Source organism: Hydractinia symbiolongicarpus, chromosome 3 (assembly GCF_029227915.1).
Source record: "Hydractinia symbiolongicarpus strain clone_291-10 chromosome 3, HSymV2.1, whole genome shotgun sequence".
Classification (NCBI taxonomy): Eukaryota; Metazoa; Cnidaria; class Hydrozoa; order Anthoathecata; family Hydractiniidae; genus Hydractinia; species Hydractinia symbiolongicarpus.
Genome location: NC_079877.1, coordinates 12,636,653 through 12,658,995, shown reverse-complemented (window position 1 = coordinate 12,658,995; position 22,343 = coordinate 12,636,653). Strand labels below are relative to the sequence as shown.

At 39.7% G+C, this 22,343-nt stretch overlaps 17 non-coding genes across 17 annotated transcripts; all 17 read left to right on the top strand.

Annotated features, from left to right (window-relative positions):
• The first annotated feature begins 1,795 nt into the window (after positions 1-1,795).
• LOC130637074 (small nucleolar RNA U3) lies at positions 1,796-2,012 on the top strand. The gene has a single exon (XR_008982318.1). It is a non-coding gene; the product is annotated as a small nucleolar RNA U3 (small nucleolar RNA).
• Positions 2,013-3,065: 1,053 nt separating this feature from the next.
• On the top strand, positions 3,066-3,282 carry LOC130637080 (small nucleolar RNA U3). The gene has a single exon (XR_008982324.1). It is a non-coding gene; the product is annotated as a small nucleolar RNA U3 (small nucleolar RNA).
• A 1,053-nt stretch (positions 3,283-4,335) lies between these two features.
• Positions 4,336-4,552, top strand: LOC130637073 (small nucleolar RNA U3). The gene has a single exon (XR_008982317.1). It is a non-coding gene; the product is annotated as a small nucleolar RNA U3 (small nucleolar RNA).
• Positions 4,553-5,605: 1,053 nt separating this feature from the next.
• On the top strand, positions 5,606-5,822 carry LOC130637079 (small nucleolar RNA U3). Its single transcript, XR_008982323.1, has one exon. It is a non-coding gene; the product is annotated as a small nucleolar RNA U3 (small nucleolar RNA).
• A 1,053-nt stretch (positions 5,823-6,875) lies between these two features.
• LOC130637072 (small nucleolar RNA U3) lies at positions 6,876-7,092 on the top strand. The gene has a single exon (XR_008982316.1). It is a non-coding gene; the product is annotated as a small nucleolar RNA U3 (small nucleolar RNA).
• Positions 7,093-8,145: 1,053 nt separating this feature from the next.
• On the top strand, positions 8,146-8,362 carry LOC130637070 (small nucleolar RNA U3). The gene has a single exon (XR_008982314.1). It is a non-coding gene; the product is annotated as a small nucleolar RNA U3 (small nucleolar RNA).
• Positions 8,363-9,415: 1,053 nt separating this feature from the next.
• LOC130637069 (small nucleolar RNA U3) lies at positions 9,416-9,632 on the top strand. Its single transcript, XR_008982313.1, has one exon. It is a non-coding gene; the product is annotated as a small nucleolar RNA U3 (small nucleolar RNA).
• Positions 9,633-10,685: 1,053 nt separating this feature from the next.
• LOC130637068 (small nucleolar RNA U3) lies at positions 10,686-10,902 on the top strand. The gene has a single exon (XR_008982312.1). It is a non-coding gene; the product is annotated as a small nucleolar RNA U3 (small nucleolar RNA).
• A 1,053-nt stretch (positions 10,903-11,955) lies between these two features.
• On the top strand, positions 11,956-12,172 carry LOC130637067 (small nucleolar RNA U3). Its single transcript, XR_008982311.1, has one exon. It is a non-coding gene; the product is annotated as a small nucleolar RNA U3 (small nucleolar RNA).
• A 1,053-nt stretch (positions 12,173-13,225) lies between these two features.
• On the top strand, positions 13,226-13,442 carry LOC130637077 (small nucleolar RNA U3). Its single transcript, XR_008982321.1, has one exon. It is a non-coding gene; the product is annotated as a small nucleolar RNA U3 (small nucleolar RNA).
• Positions 13,443-14,495: 1,053 nt separating this feature from the next.
• Positions 14,496-14,712, top strand: LOC130637066 (small nucleolar RNA U3). Its single transcript, XR_008982310.1, has one exon. It is a non-coding gene; the product is annotated as a small nucleolar RNA U3 (small nucleolar RNA).
• A 1,053-nt stretch (positions 14,713-15,765) lies between these two features.
• On the top strand, positions 15,766-15,982 carry LOC130637064 (small nucleolar RNA U3). The gene has a single exon (XR_008982309.1). It is a non-coding gene; the product is annotated as a small nucleolar RNA U3 (small nucleolar RNA).
• Positions 15,983-17,035: 1,053 nt separating this feature from the next.
• LOC130637092 (small nucleolar RNA U3) lies at positions 17,036-17,252 on the top strand. The gene has a single exon (XR_008982335.1). It is a non-coding gene; the product is annotated as a small nucleolar RNA U3 (small nucleolar RNA).
• A 1,053-nt stretch (positions 17,253-18,305) lies between these two features.
• LOC130637063 (small nucleolar RNA U3) lies at positions 18,306-18,522 on the top strand. Its single transcript, XR_008982308.1, has one exon. It is a non-coding gene; the product is annotated as a small nucleolar RNA U3 (small nucleolar RNA).
• Positions 18,523-19,575: 1,053 nt separating this feature from the next.
• Positions 19,576-19,792, top strand: LOC130637062 (small nucleolar RNA U3). The gene has a single exon (XR_008982307.1). It is a non-coding gene; the product is annotated as a small nucleolar RNA U3 (small nucleolar RNA).
• A 1,051-nt stretch (positions 19,793-20,843) lies between these two features.
• Positions 20,844-21,060, top strand: LOC130637049 (small nucleolar RNA U3). The gene has a single exon (XR_008982294.1). It is a non-coding gene; the product is annotated as a small nucleolar RNA U3 (small nucleolar RNA).
• A 1,050-nt stretch (positions 21,061-22,110) lies between these two features.
• Positions 22,111-22,327, top strand: LOC130637102 (small nucleolar RNA U3). The gene has a single exon (XR_008982345.1). It is a non-coding gene; the product is annotated as a small nucleolar RNA U3 (small nucleolar RNA).
• Positions 22,328-22,343: the final 16 nt, after the last annotated feature.

Genomic DNA, 22,343 nt, shown 5'->3' with positions numbered 1-22,343 from the left:
TTGATTCTAATAGCATCGCTCCTTAACTCGTTTTAAGTTAGTATTAAAAGGTTTTTATGTTCATATATGTATTTTTTATTATCACAAAAGATACGTATAGTGTACGTGGAGGTAGAATCATTATTAATTACAACTGTTCGAACAACACAAAACAACAAGTTCAGATAAATAAGAACATCTAAGAAAAAGTTTTTTTTATTCAATATCGTTCGTTATCGTTTATCAGAACTATAAACCATTTCTATAGAATACATATTGATTTTTCTATTTTCTTGACTTAAGAAAGTATGATATCAAGAAGCCTCTCATGTTCGTCTCAAATGATCACTTTGAGCTGTTGTTCTTAAATATAAGAAATTTTATCAAAGAAAAAGAACTTACGTGTGATGTGGCTTCAATGTTGGTTGATTTTTTTTTGCCAATTTTCTAAGCTAAAACAAAAACAAAAATTTTTACACTAATCACATAATTATTCTTAATTAGTAAAAAATAACTATTATAAATTAATTTTTTTTATTACCCGATACAGTTGCTTTGTTTTCTTTTGATCGAAATAATTAGCATAAATTATACTGTCAACGTCAAATAATTATCATAATTACATAGTTTGTTATGCAACGTGATTTCATAAGCCATTGATGCACCTTAATTAAATTTTGTTTTATTGCTTCCGGGATGTCTGCAACTATGTAGGGTTCGTCACTGTAAATGTTTTCGTTCACTTAGAAACAACATTAACCAATAGCCACATTCTCTGTTTATATAGTCGCGCGCTTATGTGGTAGCTATGGTTGAGCAGGCTGTGGTTGTAAACAAATTAATACAAGCAGCAGTCATTAATTCGCAGTCATAATAGTAATTGTTGGAGGGAAACAAAAACGAAAAACAACGGTTGTAACAACAAACACAGCAAAAATTCACGTGTATAAGAATGATTACGAGTTATACTGAGTCACTAAAATTTCGTTTTTATTAACTACGGGTCGAAATTTAAGCCCAATATGGCAGCAGTAATTAATACATCAAAGGTATTTAAAGTATTTTTTTCTGGAGTATTTTTGTGAAAAGAAAATTTGCGGTTTTGAGTTTTCTTCAGTTTTCTATAAACAGTAAAATTTCCAAAAAAATTTCTTACTCATTGGCCGACATTATATTTATCTATATATATCTTTTGACTTTTTTTCAAATCGCAAAAACCAATAAAGCACACGCTTTTCATTACCAAAACATTCACATTTTAGCTGTGGCTTGTTTGCCTATTTTTTTTTTCACTTTCCAAAAAACAAATTGAAAATAATCACCCCCAAGGCTGCGTTAAACATTTTGCGCACAGTAAAGTTAGTTAAAAAGGTGAATAAACTCTTACAAAGCTGTCGTCATTTCGTGAGGAAAAAACCCTCCGGTAAACCATCGCTGAAAATTTGTCCTCTTAAGATACAACAAAAAGTGTCAAAATGTCGCGTACTTTGTCCTAGTTCCTACATGGCAAACAATTTGCAAAGAATTTCCCGCCAGAAGTAACAAACAAAGCTTGGAAATGGAGATTTGTTTAGCAACAAAAGTTTCCAAATTAAAATTTGTGCCTCTCGGGAAATAAAGATTTTGTCAATTCAGCCAAAATGTGGCTAATTAAAAAGTGTGCCTTTCCTTAAACTAAGCGATTCGTCAAGTAACATAAAATCTCGAGGAAAATCTATTTTTTGTCACTGTTTACGTAAAAAACATCTTTTAGTGTGCGCCACAAGTAAACGCAAAGGCCTTTCGAACCACCTTTGCGAGGTTAACCGGACGCTCTAAGACCGTACTTACTAGGATCATTTCTATAGTACGCGTCCCGTCTTTGTTCCTCAACAAAGGCACTCACTAAAACTGCGATGATGAGCTGCAGTGTTGTCTCCTGAGCGCGAAATCTGGATGGGTGACCGGTGCTAAACTGCGTTGCCCTACCTTTGATGAACGTTCCGGTTTCTCTTCCGGAGAAGCATGGAGGGAGGCGACGCCAGCTGAGTAGTAAGATTTTGTAAGCAAATGATATATAAAACCTTCGCACCCTTGTCATAGAGCCTTTTTCCGTCGTCGGCAATTATCGGAGAACTCATTTTATGTGTGAAAACTGTTTCAAGGGGAGAGTTGCTGAAGGACTCTTGCAGAAGAGATAGTGTGACTTCATGGTAATTTTAATTACTTCTATCAGTGAAACATAACGTTATATCTCTCGCGGTTACTCACAATATTAACTAGGGCTTGCTCTCAAGTGGATTGCTAGCAACATCAAAATATCTGGTCATACTCATGCATTCGATTTATAAGCGCTTCCTACATCGATGAAATAAGGCTGCCGTGTGATCATGATTTCGAAATGAGAAGACGCAATCGACATAACGAACCAAGAGCATTGTAATGAGGGCATGTGAGCACATACCCAATAACACCATGAGAGCTGAAAGCTTTCTAATCTAAGCGCATGAAGTTTCGCCTGCATGAAACTTCCCGAACTTTGACTTATCTCAGGAAAAATAGTATTGAGAATAACTTCCCGCTTTTTTTTCTAATTGCAACATTCCTTTTTACTGAAAAAAAAACAAGGAAAGGAAGTTTTTCATGTGTATCTTAATGTCAGTAAAGTTAGTATGGTCTGCTTCTACTTTTTTGAATTCGTCATTTCCGGACGACTGTTTTAAAACACCATCGTTGAAAATTTGTACGTTTAGAAACAGACAAAAGGTCGCGTACTTTGTCCTAGTTCCTACATGGCCAAACAGATTTGCAAAGAATTTCCCGCCAGAAGTAACAAACAAAGCTTGGAAATGGAGATTTGTTTAGCAGCAAAAGTTTCCAAATTAAAATTTGTGCCTCTCGGGAAATAAAGATTTTGTCAATTCAGCCAAAATGTGGCTAATTAAAAAGTGTGCCTTTCCTTAAACTAAGCGATTCGTCAAGTAACGTAAAATCTCGAGGAAAATCTATTTTTTGTCACTGTTTACTTAAACAACATCTTTTAGTGTGCGCCACAAGTAAACGCAAAGGCCTTTCGAACCACCTTTGCGAGCTTAACCGGACGCTCTAAGACCGTACTTACTAGGATCATTTCTATAGTACGCGTCCCGTCTTTGTTCCTCAACAAAGGCACTCACTAAAACTGCGATGATGAGCTGCAGTGTTGTCTCCTGAGCGCGAAATCCGGATGGGTGACCGGTGCTAAACTGCGTTGCCCTACCTTTGATGAACGTTCCGGTTTCTCTTCCGGAGAAGCATGGAGGGAGGCGACGCCAGCTGAGTAGTAGGATTTTGTAAGCAAGTGATATATAAAACCTTCGCATCCTTGTCATAGAGCCTTTTTCCGTCGTCGGCAATTATCAGAGAACTCTTTTGATGTGTGAAAACTGTTTCAAGGGGAGAGTTGCTGAAGGACTCTTGCAGAAGAGATAGTGTGACTTCATGGTAATTTTAATTACTTCTATCAGTGAAACATAACGTTATATCTCTCGCGGTTACTCACAATATTAACTAGGGCTTGCTCTCAAGTGGATTGCTAGCAACATCAAAATATCTGGTCATACTCATGCATTCGATTTATAAGCGCTTCCTACATCGATGAAATAAGGCTGCCGTGTGATCATGATTTCGAAATGAGAAGACGCAATCGACATAACGAACCAAGAGCATTGTAATGAGGGCATGTGAGCACATACCCAATAACACCATGAGAGCTGAAAGCTTTCTAATCTAAGCGCATGAAGTTTTGCCTGCATGAAACTTCCCGAACTTTGACTTATCTCAGGAAAAATAGTATTGAGAATAACTTCCCGCTTTTTTTTCTAATTGCAACATTCCTTTTTACTGAAAAAAAAACAAGGAAAGGAAGTTTTTCATGTGTATCTTAATGTCAGTAAAGTTAGTATGGTCTGCTTCTACTTTTTTGAATTCGTCATTTCCGGACGACTGTTTTAAAACACCATCGTTGAAAATTTGTACGTTTAGAAACAGACAAAAGGTCGCGTACTTTGTCCTAGTTCCTACATGGCCAAACAGATTTGCAAAGAATTTCCCGCCAGAAGTAACAAACAAAGCTTGGAAATGGAGATTTGTTTAGCAGCAAAAGTTTCCAAATTAAAATTTGTGCCTCTCGGGAAATAAAGATTTTGTCAATTCAGCCAAAATGTGGCTAATTAAAAAGTGTGCCTTTCCTTAAACTAAGCGATTCGTCAAGTAACGTAAAATCTCGAGGAAAATCTATTTTTTGTCACTGTTTACTTAAACAACATCTTTTAGTGTGCGCCACAAGTAAACGCAAAGGCCTTTCGAACCACCTTTGCGAGCTTAACCGGACGCTCTAAGACCGTACTTACTAGGATCATTTCTATAGTACGCGTCCCGTCTTTGTTCCTCAACAAAGGCACTCACTAAAACTGCGATGATGAGCTGCAGTGTTGTCTCCTGAGCGCGAAATCTGGATGGGTGACCGGTGCTAAACTGCGTTGCCCTACCTTTGATGAACGTTCCGGTTTCTCTTCCGGAGAAGCATGGAGGGAGGCGACGCCAGCTGAGTAGTAAGATTTTGTAAGCAAGTGATATATAAAACCTTCGCACCCTTGTCATAGAGCCTTTTTCCGTCGTCGGCAATTATCGGAGAACTCATTTTATGTGTGAAAACTGTTTCAAGGGGAGAGTTGCTGAAGGACTCTTGCAGAAGAGATAGTGTGACTTCATGGTAATTTTAATTACTTCTATCAGTGAAACATAACGTTATATCTCTCGCGGTTACTCACAATATTAACTAGGGCTCGCTCTCAAGTGGATTGCTAGCAACATCAAAATATCTGGTCATACTCATGCATTCGATTTATAAGCGCTTCCTACATCGATGAAATAAGGCTGCCGTGTGATCATGATTTCGAAATGAGAAGACGCAATCGACATAACGAACCAAGAGCATTGTAATGAGGGCATGTGAGCACATACCCAATAACACCATGAGAGCTGAAAGCTTTCTAATCTAAGCGCATGAAGTTTCGCCTGCATGAAACTTCCCGAACTTTGACTTATCTCAGGAAAAATAGTATTGAGAATAACTTCCCGCTTTTTTTTCTAATTGCAACATTCCTTTTTACTGAAAAAAAAACAAGGAAAGGAAGTTTTTCATGTGTATCTTAATGTCAGTAAAGTTAGTATGGTCTGCTTCTACTTTTTTGAATTCGTCATTTCCGGACGACTGTTTTAAAACACCATCGTTAAAAATTTGTACGTTTAGAAACAGACAAAAGGTCGCGTACTTTGTCCTAGTTCCTACATGGCCAAACAGATTTGCAAAGAATTTCCCGCCAGAAGTAACAAACAAAGCTTGGAAATGGAGATTTGTTTAGCAGCAAAAGTTTCCAAATTAAAATTTGTGCCTCTCGGGAAATAAAGATTTTGTCAATTCAGCCAAAATGTGGCTAATTAAAAAGTGTGCCTTTCCTTAAACTAAGCGATTCGTCAAGTAACGTAAAATCTCGAGGAAAATCTATTTTTTGTCACTGTTTACTTAAACAACATCTTTTAGTGTGCGCCACAAGTAAACGCAAAGGCCTTTCGAACCACCTTTGCGAGCTTAACCGGACGCTCTAAGACCGTACTTACTAGGATCATTTCTATAGTACGCGTCCCGTCTTTGTTCCTCAACAAAGGCACTCACTAAAACTGCGATGATGAGCTGCAGTGTTGTCTCCTGAGCGCGAAATCCGGATGGGTGACCGGTGCTAAACTGCGTTGCCCTACCTTTGATGAACGTTCCGGTTTCTCTTCCGGAGAAGCATGGAGGGAGGCGACGCCAGCTGAGTAGTAGGATTTTGTAAGCAAGTGATATATAAAACCTTCGCACCCTTGTCATAGAGCCTTTTTCCGTCGTCGGCAATTATCAGAGAACTCTTTTGATGTGTGAAAACTGTTTCAAGGGGAGAGTTGCTGAAGGACTCTTGCAGAAGAGATAGTGTGACTTCATGGTAATTTTAATTACTTCTATCAGTGAAACATAACGTTATATCTCTCGCGGTTACTCACAATATTAACTAGGGCTTGCTCTCAAGTGGATTGCTAGCAACATCAAAATATCTGGTCATACTCATGCATTCGATTTATAAGCGCTTCCTACATCGATGAAATAAGGCTGCCGTGTGATCATGATTTCGAAATGAGAAGACGCAATCGACATAACGAACCAAGAGCATTGTAATGAGGGCATGTGAGCACATACCCAATAACACCATGAGAGCTGAAAGCTTTCTAATCTAAGCGCATGAAGTTTTGCCTGCATGAAACTTCCCGAACTTTGACTTATCTCAGGAAAAATAGTATTGAGAATAACTTCCCGCTTTTTTTTCTAATTGCAACATTCCTTTTTACTGAAAAAAAAACAAGGAAAGGAAGTTTTTCATGTGTATCTTAATGTCAGTAAAGTTAGTATGGTCTGCTTCTACTTTTTTGAATTCGTCATTTCCGGACGACTGTTTTAAAACACCATCGTTGAAAATTTGTACGTTTAGAAACAGACAAAAGGTCGCGTACTTTGTCCTAGTTCCTACATGGCCAAACAGATTTGCAAAGAATTTCCCGCCAGAAGTAACAAACAAAGCTTGGAAATGGAGATTTGTTTAGCAGCAAAAGTTTCCAAATTAAAATTTGTGCCTCTCGGGAAATAAAGATTTTGTCAATTCAGCCAAAATGTGGCTAATTAAAAAGTGTGCCTTTCCTTAAACTAAGCGATTCGTCAAGTAACGTAAAATCTCGAGGAAAATCTATTTTTTGTCACTGTTTACTTAAACAACATCTTTTAGTGTGCGCCACAAGTAAACGCAAAGGCCTTTCGAACCACCTTTGCGAGCTTAACCGGACGCTCTAAGACCGTACTTACTAGGATCATTTCTATAGTACGCGTCCCGTCTTTGTTCCTCAACAAAGGCACTCACTAAAACTGCGATGATGAGCTGCAGTGTTGTCTCCTGAGCGCGAAATCTGGATGGGTGACCGGTGCTAAACTGCGTTGCCCTACCTTTGATGAACGTTCCGGTTTCTCTTCCGGAGAAGCATGGAGGGAGGCGACGCCAGCTGAGTAGTAAGATTTTGTAAGCAAGTGATATATAAAACCTTCGCACCCTTGTCATAGAGCCTTTTTCCGTCGTCGGCAATTATCGGAGAACTCATTTTATGTGTGAAAACTGTTTCAAGGGGAGAGTTGCTGAAGGACTCTTGCAGAAGAGATAGTGTGACTTCATGGTAATTTTAATTACTTCTATCAGTGAAACATAACGTTATATCTCTCGCGGTTACTCACAATATTAACTAGGGCTCGCTCTCAAGTGGATTGCTAGCAACATCAAAATATCTGGTCATACTCATGCATTCGATTTATAAGCGCTTCCTACATCGATGAAATAAGGCTGCCGTGTGATCATGATTTCGAAATGAGAAGACGCAATCGACATAACGAACCAAGAGCATTGTAATGAGGGCATGTGAGCACATACCCAATAACACCATGAGAGCTGAAAGCTTTCTAATCTAAGCGCATGAAGTTTCGCCTGCATGAAACTTCCCGAACTTTGACTTATCTCAGGAAAAATAGTATTGAGAATAACTTCCCGCTTTTTTTTCTAATTGCAACATTCCTTTTTACTGAAAAAAAAACAAGGAAAGGAAGTTTTTCATGTGTATCTTAATGTCAGTAAAGTTAGTATGGTCTGCTTCTACTTTTTTGAATTCGTCATTTCCGGACGACTGTTTTAAAACACCATCGTTAAAAATTTGTACGTTTAGAAACAGACAAAAGGTCGCGTACTTTGTCCTAGTTCCTACATGGCCAAACAGATTTGCAAAGAATTTCCCGCCAGAAGTAACAAACAAAGCTTGGAAATGGAGATTTGTTTAGCAGCAAAAGTTTCCAAATTAAAATTTGTGCCTCTCGGGAAATAAAGATTTTGTCAATTCAGCCAAAATGTGGCTAATTAAAAAGTGTGCCTTTCCTTAAACTAAGCGATTCGTCAAGTAACGTAAAATCTCGAGGAAAATCTATTTTTTGTCACTGTTTACTTAAACAACATCTTTTAGTGTGCGCCACAAGTAAACGCAAAGGCCTTTCGAACCACCTTTGCGAGCTTAACCGGACGCTCTAAGACCGTACTTACTAGGATCATTTCTATAGTACGCGTCCCGTCTTTGTTCCTCAACAAAGGCACTCACTAAAACTGCGATGATGAGCTGCAGTGTTGTCTCCTGAGCGCGAAATCTGGATGGGTGACCGGTGCTAAACTGCGTTGCCCTACCTTTGATGAACGTTCCGGTTTCTCTTCCGGAGAAGCATGGAGGGAGGCGACGCCAGCTGAGTAGTAGGATTTTGTAAGCAAGTGATATATAAAACCTTCGCACCCTTGTCATAGAGCCTTTTTCCGTCGTCGGCAATTATCAGAGAACTCTTTTGATGTGTGAAAACTGTTTCAAGGGGAGAGTTGCTGAAGGACTCTTGCAGAAGAGATAGTGTGACTTCATGGTAATTTTAATTACTTCTATCAGTGAAACATAACGTTATATCTCTCGCGGTTACTCACAATATTAACTAGGGCTCGCTCTCAAGTGGATTGCTAGCAACATCAAAATATCTGGTCATACTCATGCATTCGATTTATAAGCGCTTCCTACATCGATGAAATAAGGCTGCCGTGTGATCATGATTTCGAAATGAGAAGACGCAATCGACATAACGAACCAAGAGCATTGTAATGAGGGCATGTGAGCACATACCCAATAACACCATGAGAGCTGAAAGCTTTCTAATCTAAGCGCATGAAGTTTCGCCTGCATGAAACTTCCCGAACTTTGACTTATCTCAGGAAAAATAGTATTGAGAATAACTTCCCGCTTTTTTTTCTAATTGCAACATTCCTTTTTACTGAAAAAAAAACAAGGAAAGGAAGTTTTTCATGTGTATCTTAATGTCAGTAAAGTTAGTATGGTCTGCTTCTACTTTTTTGAATTCGTCATTTCCGGACGACTGTTTTAAAACACCATCGTTAAAAATTTGTACGTTTAGAAACAGACAAAAGGTCGCGTACTTTGTCCTAGTTCCTACATGGCCAAACAGATTTGCAAAGAATTTCCCGCCAGAAGTAACAAACAAAGCTTGGAAATGGAGATTTGTTTAGCAGCAAAAGTTTCCAAATTAAAATTTGTGCCTCTCGGGAAATAAAGATTTTGTCAATTCAGCCAAAATGTGGCTAATTAAAAAGTGTGCCTTTCCTTAAACTAAGCGATTCGTCAAGTAACGTAAAATCTCGAGGAAAATCTATTTTTTGTCACTGTTTACTTAAACAACATCTTTTAGTGTGCGCCACAAGTAAACGCAAAGGCCTTTCGAACCACCTTTGCGAGCTTAACCGGACGCTCTAAGACCGTACTTACTAGGATCATTTCTATAGTACGCGTCCCGTCTTTGTTCCTCAACAAAGGCACTCACTAAAACTGCGATGATGAGCTGCAGTGTTGTCTCCTGAGCGCGAAATCTGGATGGGTGACCGGTGCTAAACTGCGTTGCCCTACCTTTGATGAACGTTCCGGTTTCTCTTCCGGAGAAGCATGGAGGGAGGCGACGCCAGCTGAGTAGTAGGATTTTGTAAGCAAGTGATATATAAAACCTTCGCACCCTTGTCATAGAGCCTTTTTCCGTCGTCGGCAATTATCAGAGAACTCTTTTGATGTGTGAAAACTGTTTCAAGGGGAGAGTTGCTGAAGGACTCTTGCAGAAGAGATAGTGTGACTTCATGGTAATTTTAATTACTTCTATCAGTGAAACATAACGTTATATCTCTCGCGGTTACTCACAATATTAACTAGGGCTTGCTCTCAAGTGGATTGCTAGCAACATCAAAATATCTGGTCATACTCATGCATTCGATTTATAAGCGCTTCCTACATCGATGAAATAAGGCTGCCGTGTGATCATGATTTCGAAATGAGAAGACGCAATCGACATAACGAACCAAGAGCATTGTAATGAGGGCATGTGAGCACATACCCAATAACACCATGAGAGCTGAAAGCTTTCTAATCTAAGCGCATGAAGTTTCGCCTGCATGAAACTTCCCGAACTTTGACTTATCTCAGGAAAAATAGTATTGAGAATAACTTCCCGCTTTTTTTTCTAATTGCAACATTCCTTTTTACTGAAAAAAAAACAAGGAAAGGAAGTTTTTCATGTGTATCTTAATGTCAGTAAAGTTAGTATGGTCTGCTTCTACTTTTTTGAATTCGTCATTTCCGGACGACTGTTTTAAAACACCATCGTTGAAAATTTGTACGTTTAGAAACAGACAAAAGGTCGCGTACTTTGTCCTAGTTCCTACATGGCCAAACAGATTTGCAAAGAATTTCCCGCCAGAAGTAACAAACAAAGCTTGGAAATGGAGATTTGTTTAGCAGCAAAAGTTTCCAAATTAAAATTTGTGCCTCTCGGGAAATAAAGATTTTGTCAATTCAGCCAAAATGTGGCTAATTAAAAAGTGTGCCTTTCCTTAAACTAAGCGATTCGTCAAGTAACGTAAAATCTCGAGGAAAATCTATTTTTTGTCACTGTTTACTTAAACAACATCTTTTAGTGTGCGCCACAAGTAAACGCAAAGGCCTTTCGAACCACCTTTGCGAGCTTAACCGGACGCTCTAAGACCGTACTTACTAGGATCATTTCTATAGTACGCGTCCCGTCTTTGTTCCTCAACAAAGGCACTCACTAAAACTGCGATGATGAGCTGCAGTGTTGTCTCCTGAGCGCGAAATCTGGATGGGTGACCGGTGCTAAACTGCGTTGCCCTACCTTTGATGAACGTTCCGGTTTCTCTTCCGGAGAAGCATGGAGGGAGGCGACGCCAGCTGAGTAGTAGGATTTTGTAAGCAAGTGATATATAAAACCTTCGCACCCTTGTCATAGAGCCTTTTTCCGTCGTCGGCAATTATCAGAGAACTCTTTTGATGTGTGAAAACTGTTTCAAGGGGAGAGTTGCTGAAGGACTCTTGCAGAAGAGATAGTGTGACTTCATGGTAATTTTAATTACTTCTATCAGTGAAACATAACGTTATATCTCTCGCGGTTACTCACAATATTAACTAGGGCTTGCTCTCAAGTGGATTGCTAGCAACATCAAAATATCTGGTCATACTCATGCATTCGATTTATAAGCGCTTCCTACATCGATGAAATAAGGCTGCCGTGTGATCATGATTTCGAAATGAGAAGACGCAATCGACATAACGAACCAAGAGCATTGTAATGAGGGCATGTGAGCACATACCCAATAACACCATGAGAGCTGAAAGCTTTCTAATCTAAGCGCATGAAGTTTCGCCTGCATGAAACTTCCCGAACTTTGACTTATCTCAGGAAAAATAGTATTGAGAATAACTTCCCGCTTTTTTTTCTAATTGCAACATTCCTTTTTACTGAAAAAAAAACAAGGAAAGGAAGTTTTTCATGTGTATCTTAATGTCAGTAAAGTTAGTATGGTCTGCTTCTACTTTTTTGAATTCGTCATTTCCGGACGACTGTTTTAAAACACCATCGTTGAAAATTTGTACGTTTAGAAACAGACAAAAGGTCGCGTACTTTGTCCTAGTTCCTACATGGCCAAACAGATTTGCAAAGAATTTCCCGCCAGAAGTAACAAACAAAGCTTGGAAATGGAGATTTGTTTAGCAGCAAAAGTTTCCAAATTAAAATTTGTGCCTCTCGGGAAATAAAGATTTTGTCAATTCAGCCAAAATGTGGCTAATTAAAAAGTGTGACTTTCCTTAAACTAAGCGATTCGTCAAGTAACGTAAAATCTCGAGGAAAATCTATTTTTTGTCACTGTTTACTTAAACAACATCTTTTAGTGTGCGCCACAAGTAAACGCAAAGGCCTTTCGAACCACCTTTGCGAGCTTAACCGGACGCTCTAAGACCGTACTTACTAGGATCATTTCTATAGTACGCGTCCCGTCTTTGTTCCTCAACAAAGGCACTCACTAAAACTGCGATGATGAGCTGCAGTGTTGTCTCCTGAGCGCGAAATCTGGATGGGTGACCGGTGCTAAACTGCGTTGCCCTACCTTTGATGAACGTTCCGGTTTCTCTTCCGGAGAAGCATGGAGGGAGGCGACGCCAGCTGAGTAGTAGGATTTTGTAAGCAAGTGATATATAAAACCTTCGCACCCTTGTCATAGAGCCTTTTTCCGTCGTCGGCAATTATCAGAGAACTCTTTTGATGTGTGAAAACTGTTTCAAGGGGAGAGTTGCTGAAGGACTCTTGCAGAAGAGATAGTGTGACTTCATGGTAATTTTAATTACTTCTATCAGTGAAACATAACGTTATATCTCTCGCGGTTACTCACAATATTAACTAGGGCTTGCTCTCAAGTGGATTGCTAGCAACATCAAAATATCTGGTCATACTCATGCATTCGATTTATAAGCGCTTCCTACATCGATGAAATAAGGCTGCCGTGTGATCATGATTTCGAAATGAGAAGACGCAATCGACATAACGAACCAAGAGCATTGTAATGAGGGCATGTGAGCACATACCCAATAACACCATGAGAGCTGAAAGCTTTCTAATCTAAGCGCATGAAGTTTCGCCTGCATGAAACTTCCCGAACTTTGACTTATCTCAGGAAAAATAGTATTGAGAATAACTTCCCGCTTTTTTTTCTAATTGCAACATTCCTTTTTACTGAAAAAAAAACAAGGAAAGGAAGTTTTTCATGTGTATCTTAATGTCAGTAAAGTTAGTATGGTCTGCTTCTACTTTTTTGAATTCGTCATTTCCGGACGACTGTTTTAAAACACCATCGTTGAAAATTTGTACGTTTAGAAACAGACAAAAGGTCGCGTACTTTGTCCTAGTTCCTACATGGCCAAACAGATTTGCAAAGAATTTCCCGCCAGAAGTAACAAACAAAGCTTGGAAATGGAGATTTGTTTAGCAGCAAAAGTTTCCAAATTAAAATTTGTGCCTCTCGGGAAATAAAGATTTTGTCAATTCAGCCAAAATGTGGCTAATTAAAAAGTGTGCCTTTCCTTAAACTAAGCGATTCGTCAAGTAACGTAAAATCTCGAGGAAAATCTATTTTTTGTCACTGTTTACTTAAACAACATCTTTTAGTGTGCGCCACAAGTAAACGCAAAGGCCTTTCGAACCACCTTTGCGACCTTAACCGGACGCTCTAAGACCGTACTTACTAGGATCATTTCTATAGTACGCGTCCCGTCTTTGTTCCTCAACAAAGGCACTCACTAAAACTGCGATGATGAGCTGCAGTGTTGTCTCCTGAGCGCGAAATCTGGATGGGTGACCGGTGCTAAACTGCGTTGCCCTACCTTTGATGAACGTTCCGGTTTCTCTTCCGGAGAAGCATGGTGGGAGGCGACGCCAGCTGAGTAGTAGGATTTTGTAAGCAAGTGATATATAAAACCTTCGCACCCTTGTCATAGAGCCTTTTTCCGTCGTCGGCAATTATCAGAGAACTCTTTTGATGTGTGAAAACTGTTTCAAGGGGAGAGTTGCTGAAGGACTCTTGCAGAAGAGATAGTGTGACTTCATGGTAATTTTAATTACTTCTATCAGTGAAACATAACGTTATATCTCTCGCGGTTACTCACAATATTAACTAGGGCTTGCTCTCAAGTGGATTGCTAGCAACATCAAAATATCTGGTCATACTCATGCATTCGATTTATAAGCGCTTCCTACATCGATGAAATAAGGCTGCCGTGTGATCATGATTTCGAAATGAGAAGACGCAATCGACATAACGAACCAAGAGCATTGTAATGAGGGCATGTGAGCACATACCCAATAACACCATGAGAGCTGAAAGCTTTCTAATCTAAGCGCATGAAGTTTCGCCTGCATGAAACTTCCCGAACTTTGACTTATCTCAGGAAAAATAGTATTGAGAATAACTTCCCGCTTTTTTTTCTAATTGCAACATTCCTTTTTACTGAAAAAAAAACAAGGAAAGGAAGTTTTTCATGTGTATCTTAATGTCAGTAAAGTTAGTATGGTCTGCTTCTACTTTTTTGAATTCGTCATTTCCGGACGACTGTTTTAAAACACCATCGTTGAAAATTTGTACGTTTAGAAACAGACAAAAGGTCGCGTACTTTGTCCTAGTTCCTACATGGCCAAACAGATTTGCAAAGAATTTCCCGCCAGAAGTAACAAACAAAGCTTGGAAATGGAGATTTGTTTAGCAGCAAAAGTTTCCAAATTAAAATTTGTGCCTCTCGGGAAATAAAGATTTTGTCAATTCAGCCAAAATGTGGCTAATTAAAAAGTGTGCCTTTCCTTAAACTAAGCGATTCGTCAAGTAACGTAAAATCTCGAGGAAAATCTATTTTTTGTCACTGTTTACTTAAACAACATCTTTTAGTGTGCGCCACAAGTAAACGCAAAGGCCTTTCTAACCACCTTTGCGAGGTTAACCGGACGCTCTAAGACCGTACTTACTAGGATCATTTCTATAGTACGCGTCCCGTCTTTGTTCCTCAACAAAGGCACTCACTAAAACTGCGATGATGAGCTGCAGTGTTGTCTCCTGAGCGCGAAATCTGGATGGGTGACCGGTGCTAAACTGCGTTGCCCTACCTTTGATGAACGTTCCGGTTTCTCTTCCGGAGAAGCATGGAGGGAGGCGACGCCAGCTGAGTAGTAGGATTTTGTAAGCAAGTGATATATAAAACTTTCGCACCCTTGTCATAGAGCCTTTTTCCGTCGTCGGCAATTATCAGAGAACTCTTTTTATGTGTGAAAACTGTTTCAAGGGGAGAGTTGCTGAAGGACTCTTGCAGAAGAGATAGTGTGACTTCATGGTAATTTTAATTACTTCTATCAGTGAAACATAACGTTATATCTCTCGCGGTTACTCACAATATTAACTAGGGCTTGCTCTCAAGTGGATTGCTAGCAACATCAAAATATCTGGTCATACTCATGCATTCGATTTATAAGCGCTTCCTACATCGATGAAATAAGGCTGCCGTGTGATCATGATTTCGAAATGAGAAGACGCAATCGACATAACGAACCAAGAGCATTGTAATGAGGGCATGTGAGCACATACCCAATAACACCATGAGAGCTGAAAGCTTTCTAATCTAAGCGCATGAAGTTTCGCCTGCATGAAACTTCCCGAACTTTGACTTATCTCAGGAAAAATAGTATTGAGAATAACTTCCCGCTTTTTTTTCTAATTGCAACATTCCTTTTTACTGAAAAAAAAACAAGGAAAGGAAGTTTTTCATGTGTATCTTAATGTCAGTAAAGTTAGTATGGTCTGCTTCTACTTTTTTGAATTCGTCATTTCCGGACGACTGTTTTAAAACACCATCGTTGAAAATTTGTACGTTTAGAAACAGACAAAAGGTCGCGTACTTTGTCCTAGTTCCTACATGGCCAAACAGATTTGCAAAGAATTTCCCGCCAGAAGTAACAAACAAAGCTTGGAAATGGAGATTTGTTTAGCAGCAAAAGTTTCCAAATTAAAATTTGTGCCTCTCGGGAAATAAAGATTTTGTCAATTCAGCCAAAATGTGGCTAATTAAAAAGTGTGCCTTTCCTTAAACTAAGCGATTCGTCAAGTAACGTAAAATCTCGAGGAAAATCTATTTTTTGTCACTGTTTACTTAAACAACATCTTTTAGTGTGCGCCACAAGTAAACGCAAAGGCCTTTCGAACCACCTTTGCGAGCTTAACCGGACGCTCTAAGACCGTACTTACTAGGATCATTTCTATAGTACGCGTCCCGTCTTTGTTCCTCAACAAAGGCACTCACTAAAACTGCGATGATGAGCTGCAGTGTTGTCTCCTGAGCGCGAAATCTGGATGGGTGACCGGTGCTAAACTGCGTTGCCCTACCTTTGATGAACGTTCCGGTTTCTCTTCCGGAGAAGCATGGAGGGAGGCGACGCCAGCTGAGTAGTAGGATTTTGTAAGCAAGTGATATATAAAACCTTCGCACCCTTGTCATAGAGCCTTTTTCCGTCGTCGGCAATTATCAGAGAACTCTTTTGATGTGTGAAAACTGTTTCAAGGGGAGAGTTGCTGAAGGACTCTTGCAGAAGAGATAGTGTGACTTCATGGTAATTTTAATTACTTCTATCAGTGAAACATAACGTTATATCTCTCGCGGTTACTCACAATATTAACTAGGGCTTGCTCTCAAGTGGATTGCTAGCAACATCAAAATATCTGGTCATACTCATGCATTCGATTTATAAGCGCTTCCTACATCGATGAAATAAGGCTGCCGTGTGATCATGATTTCGAAATGAGAAGACGCAATCGACATAACGAACCAAGAGCATTGTAATGAGGGCATGTGAGCACATACCCAATAACACCATGAGAGCTGAAAGCTTTCTAATCTAAGCGCATGAAGTTTCGCCTGCATGAAACTTCCCGAACTTTGACTTATCTCAGGAAAAATAGTATTGAGAATAACTTCCCGCTTTTTTTTCTAATTGCAACATTCCTTTTTACTGAAAAAAGAACAAGGAAAGGAAGTTTTTCATGTGTATCTTAATGTCAGTAAAGTTAGTATGGTCTGCTTCTACTTTTTTGAATTCGTCATTTCCGGACGACTGTTTTAAAACACCATCGTTGAAAATTTGTACGTTTAGAAACAGACAAAAGGTCGCGTACTTTGTCCTAGTTCCTACATGGCCAAACAGATTTGCAAAGAATTTCCCGCCAGAAGTAACAAACAAAGCTTGGAAATGGAGATTTGTTTAGCAGCAAAAGTTTCCAAATTAAAATTTGTGCCTCTCGGGAAATAAAGATTTTGTCAATTCAGCCAAAATGTGGCTAATTAAAAAGTGTGCCTTTCCTTAAACTAAGCGATTCGTCAAGTAACGTAAAATCTCGAGGAAAATCTATTTTTTGTCACTGTTTACTTAAACAACATCTTTTAGTGTGCGCCACAAGTAAACGCAAAGGCCTTTCGAACCACCTTTGTGACCTTAACCGGACGCTCTAAGACCGTACTTACTAGGATCATTTCTATAGTACGCGTCCCGTCTTTGTTCCTCAACAAAGGCACTCACTAAAACTGCGATGATGCGCTGCAGTGTTGTCTCCTGAGCGCGAAATCTGGATGGGTGACCGGTGCTAAACTGCGTTGCCCTACCTTTGATGAACGTTCCGGTTTCTCTTCCGGAGAAGCATGGAGGGAGGCGACGCCAGCTGAGTAGTAGGATTTTGTAAGCAAGTGATATATAAAACCTTCGCACCCTTGTCATAGAGCCTTTTTCCGTCGTCGGCAATTATCAGAGAACTCTTTTGATGTGTGAAAACTGTTTCAAGGGGAGAGTTGCTGAAGGACTCTTGCAGAAGAGATAGTGTGACTTCATGGTAATTTTAATTACTTCTATCAGTGAAACATAACGTTATATCTCTCGCGGTTACTCACAATATTAACTAGGGCTTGCTCTCAAGTGGATTGCTAGCAACATCAAAATATCTGGTCATACTCATGCATTCGATTTATAAGCGCTTCCTACATCGATGAAATAAGGCTGCCGTGTGATCATGATTTCGAAATGAGAAGACGCAATCGACATAACGAACCAAGAGCATTGTAATGAGGGCATGTGAGCACATACCCAATAACACCATGAGAGCTGAAAGCTTTCTAATCTAAGCGCATGAAGTTTCGCCTGCATGAAACTTCCCGAACTTTGACTTATCTCAGGAAAAATAGTATTGAGAATAACTTCCCGCTTTTTTTTCTAATTGCAACATTCCTTTTTACTGAAAAAAAAACAAGGAAAGGAAGTTTTTCATGTGTATCTTAATGTCAGTAAAGTTAGTATGGTCTGCTTCTACTTTTTTGAATTCGTCATTTCCGGACGACTGTTTTAAAACACCATCGTTGAAAATTTGTACGTTTAGAAACAGACAAAAGGTCGCGTACTTTGTCCTAGTTCCTACATGGCCAAACAGATTTGCAAAGAATTTCCCGCCAGAAGTAACAAACAAAGCTTGGAAATGGAGATTTGTTTAGCAGCAAAAGTTTCCAAATTAAAATTTGTGCCTCTCGGGAAATAAAGATTTTGTCAATTCAGCCAAAATGTGGCTAATTAAAAAGTGTGCCTTTCCTTAAACTAAGCGATTCGTCAAGTAACGTAAAATCTCGAGGAAAATCTATTTTTTGTCACTGTTTACTTAAACAACATCTTTTAGTGTGCGCCACAAGTAAACGCAAAGGCCTTTCGAACCACCTTTGCGAGCTTAACCGGACGCTCTAAGACCGTACTTACTAGGATCATTTCTATAGTACGCGTCCCGTCTTTGTTCCTCAACAAAGGCACTCACTAAAACTGCGATGATGAGCTGCAGTGTTGTCTCCTGAGCGCGAAATCTGGATGGGTGACCGGTGCTAAACTGCGTTGCCCTACCTTTGATGAACGTTCCGGTTTCTCTTCCGGAGAAGCATGGAGGGAGGCGACGCCAGCTGAGTAGTAGGATTTTGTAAGCAAGTGATATATAAAACCTTCGCACCCTTGTCATAGAGCCTTTTTCCGTCGTCGGCAATTATCAGAGAACTCTTTTGATGTGTGAAAACTGTTTCAAGGGGAGAGTTGCTGAAGGACTCTTGCAGAAGAGATAGTGTGACCTCATGGTAATTTTAATTACTTCTATCAGTGAAACATAACGTTATATCTCTCGCGGTTACTCACAATATTAACTAGGGCTTGCTCTCAAGTGGATTGCTAGCAACATCAAAATATCTGGTCATACTCATGCATTCGATTTATAAGCGCTTCCTACATCGATGAAATAAGGCTGCCGTGTGATCATGATTTCGAAATGAGAAGACGCAATCGACATAACGAACCAAGAGCATTGTAATGAGGGCATGTGAGCACATACCCAATAACACCATGAGAGCTGAAAGCTTTCTAATCTAAGCGCATGAAGTTTCGCCTGCATGAAACTTCCCGAACTTTGACTTATCTCAGGAAAAATAGTATTGAGAATAACTTCCCGCTTTTTTTTCTAATTGCAACATTCCTTTTTACTGAAAAAAAAACAAGGAAAGGAAGTTTTTCATGTGTATCTTAATGTCAGTAAAGTTAGTATGGTCTGCTTCTACTTTTTTGAATTCGTCATTTCCGGACGACTGTTTTAAAACACCATCGTTGAAAATTTGTACGTTTAGAAACAGACAAAAGGTCGCGTACTTTGTCCTAGTTCCTACATGGCCAAACAGATTTGCAAAGAATTTCCCGCCAGAAGTAACAAACAAAGCTTGGAAATGGAGATTTGTTTAGCAGCAAAAGTTTCCAAATTAAAATTTGTGCCTCTCGGGAAATAAAGATTTTGTCAATTCAGCCAAAATGTGGCTAATTAAAAAGTGTGCCTTTCCTTAAACTAAGCGATTCGTCAAGTAACGTAAAATCTCGAGGAAAATCTATTTTTTGTCACTGTTTACTTAAACAACATCTTTTAGTGTGCGCCACAAGTAAACGCAAAGGCCTTTCGAACCACCTTTGTGACCTTAACCGGACGCTCTAAGACCGTACTTACTAGGATCATTTCTATAGTACGCGTCCCGTCTTTGTTCCTCAACAAAGGCACTCACTAAAACTGCGATGATGAGCTGCAGTGTTGTCTCCTGAGCGCGAAATCTGGATGGGTGACCGGTGCTAAACTGCGTTGCCCTACCTTTGATGAACGTTCCGGTTTCTCTTCCGGAGAAGCATGGAGGGAGGCGACGCCAGCTGAGTAGTAGGATTTTGTAAGCAAGTGATATATAAAACCTTCGCACCCTTGTCATAGAGCCTTTTTCCGTCGTCGGCAATTATCAGAGAACTCTTTTGATGTGTGAAAACTGTTTCAAGGGGAGAGTTGCTGAAGGACTCTTGCAGAAGAGATAGTGTGACTTCATGGTAATTTTAATTACTTCTATCAGTGAAACATAACGTTATATCTCTCGCGGTTACTCACAATATTAACTAGGGCTCGCTCTCAAGTGGATTGCTAGCAACATCAATATATCTGGTCATTCTCATGCGTTCGATTTAAAGCGCTTCCTACATCGATGAAATAAGGCTGCCGTGTGATCATGATTTCGAAATGAGAAGACGCAATCGACATAACGAACCAAGAGCATTGTAATGAGGGCATGTGAGCACATACCCAATAACACCATGAGAGCTGAAAGCTTTCTAATCTAAGCGCATGAAGTTTCGCCTGCATGAAACTTCCCGAACTTTGACTTATCTCAGGAAAAATAGTATTGAGAATAACTTCTCGCTTTTTTTTCTAATTGCAACATTCCTTTTTACTGAAAAAAAATAAGGAAAGGAAGTTTTTCATGTGTATCTTAATGTCAGTAAAGTTAGTATGGTCTGCTTCTACTTTTTTGAATTCGTCATTTCCGGACGACTGTTTTAAAACACCATCGTTGAAAATTTGTACGTTTAGAAACAGACAAAAGGTCGCGTACTTCGTCCTAGTTCCTACATGGCCAAACAGATTTGCAAAGAATTTCCCGCCAGAAGTAACAAACAAAGCTTGGAAATGGAGATTTGTTTAGCAACAAAAGTTTCCAAATTAAAATTTGTGCCTCTCGGGAAATAAAGATTTTGTCAATTCAGCCAAAATGTGGCTATTTAAAAAGTGTGCCTTTCCTTAAACTAAGCGATTCGTCAAGTAACATAAAATCTCGAGGAAAATCTATTTTTTGTCACTGTTTACTTAAACAACATCTTTTAGTGTGCGCCACAAGTAAACGCAAAGGCCTTTCGAACCACCTTTGCGAGCTTAACCGGACGCTCTAAGACCGTACTTACTAGGATCATTTCTATAGTACGCGTCCCGTCTTTGTTCCTCAACAAAGGCACTCACTAAAACTGCGATGATGAGCTGCAGTGTTGCCTCCTGAGCGCGAAATCTGGATGGGTGACCGGTGCTAAACTGCGTTGCCCTACCTTTGATGAACGTTCCGGTTTCTCTTCCGGAGAAGCATGGAGGGAGGCGACGCCAGCTGAGTAGTAGGATTTTGTAAGCAAGTGATATATAAAACCTTCGCACCCTTGTCATAGAGCCTTTTTCCGTCGTCGGCAATTATCAGAGAACTCATTTTATGTGTGAAAACTGTTTCAAGGGGAGAGTTGCTGAAGGACTCTTGCAGAAGAGATAGTGTGACTTCATGGTAATTTTAATTACTTCTATCAGTGAAACATAACGTTATATCTCTCGCGGTTACTCACAATATTAACTAGGGCTCGCTCTCATGTGGATTGCTAGCAACATCAAAATATCTGGTCATACTCATGCGTTCGATTTAAAGCGCTTCCTACATCGATGAAATAAGGCTGCCGTGTGGTCATGATTTTGAAATGAGAAGACGCAATCGACATAACGAACCAAGAGCATTGTAATGAGGGCATGTGAGCACATACCCAATAACACCATGAGAGCTGAAAGCTTTCTAATCTAAGCGCATGAAGTTTCGCCTGCATGAAACTTCCCGAACTTTGACTTATCTCAGGAAAAATAGTATTGAGAATAACTTCCCGCTTTTTTTTCTAATTGCAACATTCCTTTTTACTGAAAAAAAATAAGGAAAGGAAGTTTTTCATGTGTATCTTAATGTCAGTAAAGTTAGTATGGTCTGCTTCTACTTTTTTGAATTCGTCATTTCCGGACGACTGTTTTAAAACACGATCGTTGAAAATTTGGACGTTTAGAAACAGACAAAAGGTCGCGTACTTTGTCCTAGTTCCTACATGGCCAAACAGATTTGCAAAGAATTTCCCGCCAGAAGTAACAAACAAAGCTTGGAAATGGAGATTTGTTTAGCAGCAAAAGTTTCCAAATTAAAATTTGTGCCTCTCGGAAATAAAGATTTTGTCAATTCAGCCAAAATGTGGCTAATTAAAAAGTGTGCCTTTCCTTAAACTAAGCGATTCGTCAAGTAACATAAAATCTCGAGGAAAATCTATTTTTTGTCACTGTTTACTTAAACAACATCTTTTAGTGTGCGCCACAAGTAAACGCAAAGGCCTTTCGAACCACCTTTGCGAGCTTAACCGGACGCTCTAAGACCGTACTTACTAGGATCATTTCTATAGTACGCGTCCCGTCTTTGTTCCTCAACAAAGGCACTCACTAAAACTGCGATGATGAGCTGCAGTGTTGTCTCCTGAGCGCGAAATCTGGATGGGTGACCGGTGCTAAACTGCGTTGCCCTACCTTTGATGAAAGTTCCGGTTTCTCTTCCGGAGAAGCATGGAGGGAGGCGACGCCAGCTGAGTAGTAGGATTTTGTAAGCAA